This window comes from Pecten maximus, chromosome 3 (assembly GCF_902652985.1).
Source record: "Pecten maximus chromosome 3, xPecMax1.1, whole genome shotgun sequence".
Lineage (NCBI taxonomy): Eukaryota > Metazoa > Mollusca > Bivalvia > Pectinida > Pectinidae > Pecten > Pecten maximus.
The window spans coordinates 8508967-8521847 of record NC_047017.1 but is presented as its reverse complement, the minus strand read 5'-3'; positions in this window follow the sequence as shown (position 1 = coordinate 8521847).

Genomic DNA, 12881 nt, shown 5'->3' with positions numbered 1-12881 from the left:
TTTCTTCAATTAACACCAGTTTATAACGCCGTTATGTAACCATACTTGAATAAATAGAAGAATGTACAGCACTTTTTCTCGGTTTCTTAGCACGATGAATAAGTGTATCATATTTGTTTGTACGACAAAATACGTTGGTCGGGTGCTCTGGCCATATTTACCGACCAAGTGTTAATGTAGTCCTTCGTGCCGGTCACGTGACCACGCGAGAACACGAGGAACGACGAAAACATCCCGATAAAGACGTTGGACACCTAACATTAAAATCCGATCAAAAAAACAAACAGAACTAACCGGGAAATCATTAAATATTGAATTTCTATTAAAACATGATGTTTCTTGTTCTTTTTAATTATAAATGCAACATTAACCCACATGCGTAGTTACATTCATGAGAGGACCGGAATATGTGACAGGTGGTTTGTTTACATCGTGTCAGTGGTTAAATACCGGGTGTAACATACATGTAAAATGAAGGTCGCCGAGAGCATACGTGATAAGTGGTTTGTTTACACATTCTGAGGGCGTTAAAGTATCTGTGAAAATCTGTGAAAACATTTTGATGGCAAACCTATTATTTATACATTGCTTTATTTGTTTCTTAATTATTTTGTAAAGTGTTTAACTATTTTATATTGTTGCATTCTGTTCTTAATTACATGATTGAATGACAGCAGACAGTACATACTATTCGTCTGTGTGTGGGAGGGTGTTTGTGAGAGGCCTAGGGTGTGTGTATACACACAGCTGTAGTAGAAACAGGAATTCCATTAAAGACAACAGAAGTCACGGCATATATCTGCTTCAAGGTGGCATGTGTTCCTATTGACTTTAACCTATATCAAATGTGTCAGAGCAAGAGGCCAAGTTGGCCTTTCAACTTTTATGTTTAAATTCAGATCAAGATACCAAACTTTGCTGCATGCCAAATTTGATAAAAAATTCCTTATCCATCTCGATTTCAAAGAAATTCCTTCTTCTCTGCAGGGCCTAGTCCCTCTTTCTTCTTTTCCGTTTAAACATTATTGGGTCGACTTCACATGAACGAGGGCAAAATATAAACATATACATATAAAGCGTAAAGTTGCATACTTAAAAAGCACAATGAGAAAAAGACCAGACGCCCCAGAAGAATTAACGTCTACTGATTCACAAATCTACATGTAGATTAAATCAATTCTAACCCCTAGACTTATAAAAAGTGATCAAACACGTCTGACTTCATAAAAATGCTCTTGCTCTTCATCATCCTCCGTCTCTCGAAACCTTGTGTTGCTAATATTTTCCGTCAAATCTCCAAGTTTTATCTATAATATCCCTTTTGATCATGCCTTACAACCATGAGGATCCAGATGCGCCGTTTATAAAATTAGCTCTCATTCCACAGGGATGATTCGGACCGAATTTAGACAAAATTGAAACAACATTAGTCTACGAAATTCAGACAAAATTCTATCGGTCCTACAGCAGAAAATGGATTTGAAACAATAAGTTTTCCCCGCCTTTTGAACCTCGTTTCTTAGGCTCTGGAGTTTAGAGCGGACAGATACGCCTTTAACCAATACAAAATATATTCCTTCCCCGCAGTGCCTTTCCTTATATTTTCCCAATTTGGCACCATCCCTCAAGCACAAGGCTACCAGACCCAACGTTTATACAAAAAATGTTGTCATATACGATGTCATTCTAGATTAAGAAGGATTTGATTTTGAAAAAAAACCTGTTGGAACCGGCGCCAGGCTTTTCTTTTTCTGTGCATTCTAGACAAGAGCATGCCCTATTCGTAACACAAAACTTTAAGGACATATAGATCATAGATCTAGAGCTTATCACAACAAACGTAATATTCAAATTAAAAATCTTGAAACATCCCATCTTAAACCGCTCCTTACCACTGACTATTAAGTCCATGCTTCAAACTATGTTACTGTTCATTGCTACCAGAATACCAACATTGCTCCAGCTGTATATCTGACCATACCCCTACCCCATAAGACTTACAGGGGTCCACCTGTATATTCTTCGATATCCTGCCCCGAAACTTAATATGGGTCTATCTATATATCCGTTGACGTCCCCGTTCCTGCGATATCGTTTCGATTTGCACAGCAGGGACTCGGATTACTTAAACCAGTCTGATTTTTTTTATATATGAAACACGACACAAAAAGCAATCTTTTAAGTAATGTCAAATACATTATTTAAAAGTCATTTGTCTTTTGCTTTTTCAGAATAAAAGATGTATCTTTTTTTTTTTTGCATGAGGCTGATTGTTAAGAGATAAAACATATCTTGTTAATGATTCATTGTCTATTTTGTTCCTAGCATGGATGATGAAGGGAAGCTACCCTGGCAGAAATGAACGTCTGAATCATTTGCATGAGATTCACAACAAACAACAACAAAAAAAAAACACAAAAAAAAACGGTCTTCATATAGCATCGACTGTTGAGACCAAAAAGGGAAAGAAAAATTGTAATAAAAAGATAAGATCTATATTTCTCAAAGGTATCCGTACAATTTATTACAGGACACACAGATATTGCCGATAGTGGTTTTTTTTTCAAACTCCTTTTTGTTTAATATGCAACTATATATATCAGTACGTTAATTTACTTTCAATTTTATTTAATTACGTTTTTGAAGCATTCAACCACATCGAGTTGAGTCATTTAGATTGTTCTACATATTGACGATAAAACATGTAGTTACATGTTGCGTTCAAATTGTTTATATACATTTTGTATGTGAATGTCGTAGGACAGTTTGACAGACACCTTGCGCTTGCATTAGTATATCCTGGCTGAAAATGAAATATATACCAAATAAATAACACACTGGCTAAAAATGAACATGATTAGTGGATTAGATATGATCGGTCATTACACAAAAGAGCATCTAAGTACGTAAACGAACTTACCAGTAATATTAAGGCACGTTAACGAAATGAAACATTCACAACTGTGATGTACATTAAATCTTCATTTGATTACTATCTAGTTGATCAAACAACACGTGTAGACAGTTTTATATCTTATATGGTTTAGTATTTTAAAAGCTGATATGACTGGGCATTTTAAAATTGTTTGTACACAATTATAATAACTTGTGATAAATGTGTGACACTGGAATAAATATATTATTGATTGATTTGTAAATCTAGCTCTCCGTGAGAGTGATAGCTCCTACATGCAACCCTAACTATGTGTGTAGCAGTCTTTACGTTACAATATTATTACCAAGGGTCTTGTCTATATTCCGTCGGTTAAATAAACAACTCACACGTAAAATTGTGGTATATTTTATTATAAAAGACATCATATTCAACAGTTGTTACAGGTTGCATATTTTGCAACCATTAAATATAACGGACTTACAGGTAAATGTTTCATTTCAGATGCTTTAAATAAAATATACACAGAAACTTACGTTACACTACTTTCAAAAACAAAAATGTTAATGTGAGGTGTAATATGAACACATTAGCCGAGCAATTTAACAATGAGGCGCTGTAACATATACACCGGGCTAAGAACTCAAATATGAGTGCGAGTCATACGTGCCCTATAATATTCATCTAGTATAAAGTACAATTACAATGTTCACAATTATCCAAGAATGGTTGTACCTTCGAATGCTTGTTTGTTTGTTTGTTTTTGTTTAACGTCCTACTAACAGCCAGGGTCATTTAAGGACGTGCAAGGTTTGGAGGTGGAGGAAAGCCGGAGTACCCGGAGAAAAACCACCGACCTACGGTCAGTACCTGGCAACTGCCCCACGTAGGTTTCGAACTCGCAACCCAGAGGTGGAGGGCTAGTGTTAAAGTGTCGGGACACCTTAACCACTCGGCCACCGCGGCCCCCCTTCGAATGCAGGTCAAAAATGTTTGCTAAAAACTTTTAAATGATTTTCAGGAAAAGTTGACAATCAAATTTGTGCCACCTAACTTCTACGCAATATTTAAGAATTTTGTGTAAATTTATAATTTAATTTATTTCTACAATAAGAATATTAATGTAAAAGGAATCTGTAGAATCAACGAAAACGGATAACATCATTACTGTGTGTGTTTAGTTCATTCTGACAGAAATAATACATTAACACATATATTTCTGAGAATAAAAGTTAACAAAATTGGCAGGCAAATATATGTATATATAATGAATGCCATAATCTGGTGAAATGATATAAACTGTTATGTTATTGCACAACTTCATTATACGTTAGATATTATACTTACAAGCGTCTTCGCGAAACCGAACTAAACGGAACTTTTCGCCGGGGTCACATTTTGCCATATTGACACCTATGGCGTTCCATACAGTTGCCAATCGACCAACAATATACGGAGGAAGGATCCCCCCTTTTTTAAGACGCGTAGTTGTATATGATATCAATTTTTGTTCACATAAGTAGATGACTAATCATCTAACTACATGTATTTTCTTTGTTTCTTTGTTTACCGTGGGGTAGGTTTTCGTTCTTTAAAGCAAATGTCATGGTTAAAATTATACACTCGATTGTTGCATAAAAAACTAAGGGTAAGAAAGACTCCTTGTAGGCTTGATATGTTTTCAAAAATTATCAGAAATATTTCAGATTGAACAAATACGGCAATTATTCCAATAATCCAACTAAAACCCATCATTGATGAAATCCTTGTAAATGTCAGGTTTAAAGATTTGGAATTGCCAGTGTTGATGGCCTTTGCTGTAGTATGTACATAGCGGACAATTGAAATAAACAATATCATATTTCCACACTGACACAACGGTATCGGTAGGATAAAAGCCAGAAGCAAGGCATGAACATTTGAAATGAAACAAATTTTCCCGCCATACCAGATTTCTGTAGGTCTTAACAGAAAATTAAATATTTTTGTACATACAACAATAAAAATATTTAACGTGAAGCCAAATAAAACATATTTTACTGTTTGCGAGTTTCTTTTTGATTTGCTTAATGTAACCAGGCTTTTAATTTCCGAGTTAAGACGGCCAGAATACCAACATTGCTCCAGCTGTATATCTGACCATACCCCCACCCCATAAGACTTACAGGGGTCCACCTGTATATTCTTCGATATCCTGCCCCAAAAATTAATATGGGTCTATCTATATATCCGTTGACGTCCCCGTTCCTGCGATATCGTTTCGATTTGCACAGCAGGGACTCGGATTACTTCAACCAGTCTGATTTTTTTTATATATGAAACACGACACAAAAAGCAATCTTTTAAGTAATGTCAAATACATTATTGAAAAGTCATTTGTCTTTTGCTTTTTCAGAATAAAAGATGTATCATTTTTTTTGCATGAGGCTGATTGTTAAGAGATAAAACATATCTTGTTAATGATTCATTGTCTATTTTGTTCCTTGCATGGATGATGAAGGGAAGCTACCCTAGCAGAAATGAACGTCTGAATCATTTGCAAGAGATTCACAACAAACAACAAAAAAACAAAACAAAAAAAAACGGTCTTCATATAGCATCGACTGTTGAGACCAAAAAGGGAAAGAAACATTGTAATAAAAAGATAAGATCTATATTTCTCAAAGGTATCCGTACAATTTATTACAGGACACACAGATATTGCCGATAGTGTTTTTTTTCAAACTCCTTTTTGTTTAATATGCAACTATATATATCAGTACGTTAATTTACTTTCAATTTTATTTAATTACGTTTTTGAAGCATTCAACCACATCGAGTTGAGTCATTTAGATTGTTCTACATATTGACGATAAAACATGTAGTTACATGTGGCGTTCAAATTGTTTATATACATTTTGTATGTGAATGTCGTAGGACAGTTTGACAGACACCTTGCGCTTGCATTAGTATATCCTGGCTGAAAGTGAAATATATACCAAATAAATAACACACTGGCTAAAAATGAACATGATTAGTGGATTAGATATGATCGGTCATTACACAAAAGAGCATCTAAGTACGTAAACGAACTTACCAGTAATATTAAGGCACGTTAACGAAATAAAACATTCACAACTGTGATGTACATTAAATCTTCATTTGATTACTATCTATTTGATCAAACAACACGTGTAGACACTTTTATATTTTATATTGTTTAGTGTTTTATAAGCCGATATGACTGGGCATTTTAAAATTGTTTGTACACAATTATAATAACTTGAAATAAATGTGTGACACTGGAATAAAATATATTATTGATCTATTAATAAATCTAGCTCTCTGTGAGAGTGATAGCTCCTACATGCAACCCTAACTATGTGTGTAGCAGTCGTTGCATTACAATAGTGTTACCAAGGGTCTTGTCTAGATTCCGTCGGGTAAATAAACAACTCACACGTAAAATTGTGGTATATTTTATTATAAAAGACAAAATATTTAACAGTTGTTACAGGTTGCATATTTTGCAATCATTAAATATAACGGACTTACAGGTAAATGTTTCTTTTAAGATGCTTTAAATAAGATATACACAGACACGTACGTTACACCACTTTCAACAAAAGATACGTGCCCTATAATATTCATCTAGTATACAGTACAATTAAAATGTTCACAATTATCCCAGAATTGTTGTATCTTCGAATGCAGGTCAAAAATTTGTGCCACCTAACTTCTACGCAATATTTAAGAGTTTTGTGTAAACTTTATAATTTAATTTATTTCTACAATAAAAATGTAAAAGGAAGCAGTAGAATCAACGAAAAAAGATAACATCATTACTGTGTGTGTTTACTTCATTCTGACAGAAATAATACATTAACACATATATTTCTGAGAATAAAAGTTAACAAAATTGGCAGGCAAATATATGTATATATAATGAATACCATAATCTGGTGAAATGATATAAACAGTTATATTATTGCACAACTTCATTATACGTTAGATATTATACTTACAAGCGTCTTCACGAAACCGAAGTAAACGGAACTTTTCGCCGGGGTCACATTTTGCCATATTGACAGCTATGGCGTTCAATACAGTTGCCAATCGACCAACAATATAAGAAGGAAGGATCCCCCCCCCTTTTTTTAAGACGCGTAGTTGTATATGATATCAATTTTTGTTCACATAAGTAGATGACTAATCATTTAATTACATGTATTTTCTTTGTTTCTTTGTTTACCGTGGGGTAGTTTTTCGTTCTTTAAAGCAAATGTTATGGTAAAAATTATACACTCGATTGTTGCATAAAAAACTAAGGGTAAGAAAGACACCTTGTAGGCTTGATATGTTTTCAAAAATTATCAGAAATATTTCAGATTGCACAAATACGGCAATTATTCCAATAATCCAACTAAAACCCATCATTGATGAAATTTTAATTAATGTCAGGTTTAAAGATTTGTAATTGCCTGTGTTGCTGGTCTTTGCTGTATTATGTACATAGCGAACAATCAAAATGAACAATATAATATTTCCACATTGGCACAACGATATAGGTAGGATAAAAGCCAGAAGCAAGGCATGAACATTTGAAATGAAACAAATTTTACCGCCATACCAGTTTTCTGTAGGTCTTAACAGAAAATTAAATATTTTTGTACATACAACAATAAAAATATTTAACGTGAAGCCAAATAAAACATATCTTACTGTTTGCGAGTTTCTTTTTGATTTGCTTAATGTTACCAGGCTTTTAATTTCCGAGTAAAGACGGAAAGAACAAAGAAACATGAAAATAAATGTACCGATCCATACAGAATGATGTAGTACACCAATCCATTCACATAAATATGTGGGTATTGTGATAAGAGACATCAACAAGAAACTAGTTTGGGCAAACAGTAAATACAACATCAACACAAACAAGAGTTCAGACTTTCCCTGTCGTAAAAACGGGATGACACAATACTGTACCAGAGAATATATCAGTGATATGATTGATAAACATGTACAAATCGTATTGGCAACATACCTGTAATAGCTCATGCTCGGTTCAATTACGTTGACGTCTTTATATTTGGATAGAAATGTATCTACACAAAGAAAATAACTTTCAAACATAAATACAACATCTGCCGATTCAATCATTGTTCCATTTAAAACGAAGAGCGGTTGATATATTGTCCTATTCAGGAAGTTTGAGTCATTGAGGTCCAAATAATTATCAAGACGATGCACCGTCACTGCCGGACATGGCAGTGATGTATCATGTAGAAACTGATTTGCTACATACAAAGGATTTCTGAGCGACTTGTTGCATTCACAAAAAGATTCCATGACGCTGTCTATATGTTTGATATAAATCCCGTTCGATAAATTTTGTTGATAATGTTGAAATGAATGTTTAACCACCCAGCGTGTATATTCCGGAGTTGCATTATCATATACGATATCCGGAACTACACATCGGAACTGAACTAGCGAACAAGGCTTCATGGATGTCAAGTGATATCCTGGAATGATCTTGATCCCTTTGCTCCGAGAGAGGAATTGTTTTAGTGACTGCGAGGATGAGAAGAATGATTTGTTTTCTAATGTTTCAAATACGATTTCAGTCATTTCCGTGAAGGTTATATTGCCGTTTGTCTCAAATAGAAGATCTAACATTATTCCTCTAGCTTTGAATTTAACCGAAGGACACCTACCTCCTACTGGCTCCATGTTGGCAGGGCAGTACAAGGTCTGACAGCCAATCTGATACAGAGAATAATTTTATCTGTATCAAAATCAAATCCTATTTCTTTGCAAAATATGTCCCTCTGGCCGTGACGGTCAGCTGAGTTGTAATCGAATGTTGGCCAGGAGAATTTCTACAAAACTTCCATACAATTAGTTAAATAGTTTTTTAAAAGAAGCCGAATGAGTGGAAATATTAACAGATTGACGGACGCACGACGCATGACAGACGACGGACAAAAATCGATGGCAATAAGTCACCTGAGTGTTCAGGCCAACTTTTCAGGTGACCTTAGATATAAAAAAATGACTTTCATCCATGAATAAAATGTCAGAACACTCTGTCATTGAAATATTACAAAATATCGATGGAATATTGAAGTTTGATATTCATTTATTTACGTTATTATCTTGTTTATCGTTAACTGAATGTGAACAATCATTAATTTTCAGAAATATAGGAAATGTCTTACCTTATCTGAGAGGTGAATTTCCGTTTGGCTACAACGTATATTACGTTCTTGTGCAAGGAAAATTGCGGAAATATCAATCAAATGGCTGATTGTAATGTCCAATGACTGAAACGGTCTTTTGGATGTTTCTAAGCACACAAAATTCCCTTTATTCAACGAGATAAGACCATAATCATTGATTAAGCATTGTATATTCCTGTACCGTTCTATGTCATTAAGATGTCTGAATCTAAATATAAATGGGCTGAAAACGCGGTTGTTACAAGATGTCTTGTTCACCTCTTTCAAGACGTTCCATAGCTCATACTCGAATTTATGTGAACAATACCGGGCATTGACATATTTCGATGGTTCTAGTCTGTGATAGCAATGGTCGCTATTGATTTGTAACATGACTGTAGATTTTGATGAAGGTGTTAATTGAGCTTCGTTTAAATAAAAATCATAACTGCATGTAACATTCAGCGACCATGGAACCCAATTATGTACACCGTGACACAATGCACATTGTCGATTCTTGAACGTCACATTGGTGTTTATGTCAAACACGGGTAACAGGTCGAGGAAGTCAGTATAGTTGTTATTTTCACATTTATTCTTTACGTCATCATCTCCTTTCCAAGTTCCTGGACATGATGACACCATGAATGCTCCACGAGTGTCCTTAGCTGATGTATGTTCACAAGTTGTCTCCCCAAGGAACGGAATCGGCGATTTATCCAGTGTTGTCCCATCTCGGGATACATCATCTGCATCAAAGCAGCAGTCATCGTAGTATGTACATAAACGGTCACAACGGCATATATTGTTCTTACTTTCACATGAATGAAACACGGCATGGCAGGCATCATATAAGGATTGGGATTCAATGCTTGACACTCTATGTAATCCTGATACCAAGTACAAAGCGGTGAAACATATAAAAGACATTTTATAAAAAAAAGAAATGAAAAAAGTTCAGTTTCTAAAAGTAAATATTTCTGTTTTCTCTTACGTTTTATCTAAAACAATGTTAATCCAATGTTCTTTTTTTCGCTAGCTTTCATATAATGTCAGACCCAGAATGTTCTGATATATTTATATATCGATATAAAATTACAACAGGCTTTTATTATCATTGCATGTTTTTTTTTTTGTCATGATTGACACTTTTTGATATTGGATAGATTTCGAAATTGACGTAATTATTTATAATAAAAACAGTGTTCCTAAAACATCGAACGGACATAAAACCGACACGACTTGATCAAAACATACCTATCAAATGTCATTTAATGGAACGGTGAGAATCATATTCATAAAAATGTAGTAAATTTTTTCCCTTGAGAGTAATGTTTCGTAGCTTTCGTTACGTGCACTCTAACCAAAGGGTTGATGTATACAGGTAATGATCAGATAATATGGTCAGCTTGATTTTTTTCCGTTCAACTGTATACGGTCTTTTGAAGTAGTATCGATAATCTTGTTTACCCTTGTACAGGACGAACATAAACCATTCAAACTTTCATTTACCGTTAAAACTTTGATTAGGACGAAGTGAACATTTAAAAAAAAGCTTACTAGTATTAGCACTACGACGTATGCTGTGAGCCTCATATTGAAGGATGTGAATTTGGCCGGACATATTGTATTATTTTTCAACATAATCCCCTTCAGTATCTTTACCCTTTGGCCAGTGGTCTTAACCATAATGAAATATAAAATATTGATATCCTAAAAAGATATGTTACAATAAATGATTGATAGTTAAATATAATCAATTACAAAATCACAAATTCCAATCAAGCGAGCAGGTGATTAGGATAACCCCTAACTACCAAACTCTCTGAAACTGTACTTACATATACATAAAATGATTCAAAGACTTCTTTTACAATTACTGCATTATGCTATTTAAAGTAGTATCAAAAATGAATAATTGCACTAAACAAAATACATATAATTATTGCATTTTTACCAGTGAAATATATATAGGATATTGAATTATTTCCCATTTAATATAACATATATTTCACGAGTATGACAGAATATCATGCGAGGTACGAGTGAAAAATATCGAAATATTTTGTCATACGAGTGAAACATATGTTATATTCAGCGGGAAAACAGTCAATTTCCTTTTTATTGCATTTCATATACTTAAAAACAAAATTAAAGACATCGAGAAATTAATAGTGTCAAAAAAGTGCTGGAATTGGTAGTGACGTCATCTCTTTGTGACGTTACTCCACGTCAACTTGACGGACTGATCAGCACAATTTAAACTTTTCTGCAGTTATCGGAGAATCTGTGCATGAATAGCTTACGTCAAGTGAGTATTTTGTCAAAAACTAGAATAATTCAGAAATACAGCAAAATAATCAATTTGTCTATCTCCGCTTCGATTAGAAAAATCAGCAAGTTTCAATGAGGAGAATACAAATACAAAAATGCAATAAAGTAATTGATGACTGATAGAACTGCGGCGATAAGCAGTGAAAATATAAGATTTTGCAGTGGAAATATGACTTTTTCGTATTTGACCAATCGGAGCGAACCTTTGTATTCACCTCATTCAAACTTGCCGATTTTTTCAATCGAAGCGGAGAGAGATAGATGGGTTATAATACTCACTTTACGTTAGCTTTTCATGCAACGATTCTCCGATGAGCGCCGTCAAAATGGCGCCGTCAAGTTGACATGTATAACGTTACCAACAGACGACGTCATGAATTATGTAACTGATTCACGCACTTTTTGATATTTTGTTTTTTAGCATAAAAATGCAATAGAAAGAAAATTTAATGATTTCTCGTTGAATATAACATATATTTCACTCGATATTCTGTCATACTCGTGAAATATATGTTACATTCAACGGGAAACCATTCAATATCCTGTATATATTAAATCGAATTTACATCGGAGGTATTTAGTGCAATGTCACCAGCATAAAGAAATATGGAGGTGATACATGATTTAATATCTATGACACATTTCAGATCATTTATATCTTTTGCCAGTTTTCATTAATGTACATGAAAAATTGTTGGCGAGGAATTACAACCTTGAACCTTGTTTCATGGGTGATGGTAAAGTATTATTTACTCTAATTATACAGTCATAATTAAAATATAACAATTTAATTGCATTTAACAAAATCCATTCATGCCATAATGTTCTAACTCATAGCAGATCACTGTTCACACAATCAAATGTTTTTCTTTACATCAATGAAATATACAACAGTAGATTTTTTGCTGTTTTTTTTAAACAGAGTAAAATAAATACTGGTGGTCAACTTCTGTTTCCGAGTGTTGCCGGAAATTTCGCCGCGATGTTGCGATTGATAATACCGATAAGAACTAGCATTAGGGTAAATTTTCTAGGCCTTGTTGAAAATTGACTGTAGTTTGAAAAACAGCAGTTTGCAACCGTCGGTTCATTTAGTCTGCTATAGATCCTTTTTTTACTTAATAATATTTGACCTCTATCGTTTTAGTGTGATGAATTTTTTTTCTTTTCTTTTCTCTTTTTTTTTGGGGGGGGGGGGGGGGGGGGGGGGGGGGGATTCTAGCCGTCAGCCCTAAATACTGAACATTTTTTTCGCACCAAAATAACTATTAGAAATACTTCTAAAGCATTCTCTTTTCTTTCTCATTTCAATTCAGTTTATTATTCTGTAAGCCCTTCAGCCAGCTTAATTATTGTTAAAGTAGCGTTGGATTCTCACACTTAATCAGGTAATTTATCAATAACTTACATATTATGCGATGTACAGTAGAGTGGAATTATAGTATTACGAAGAA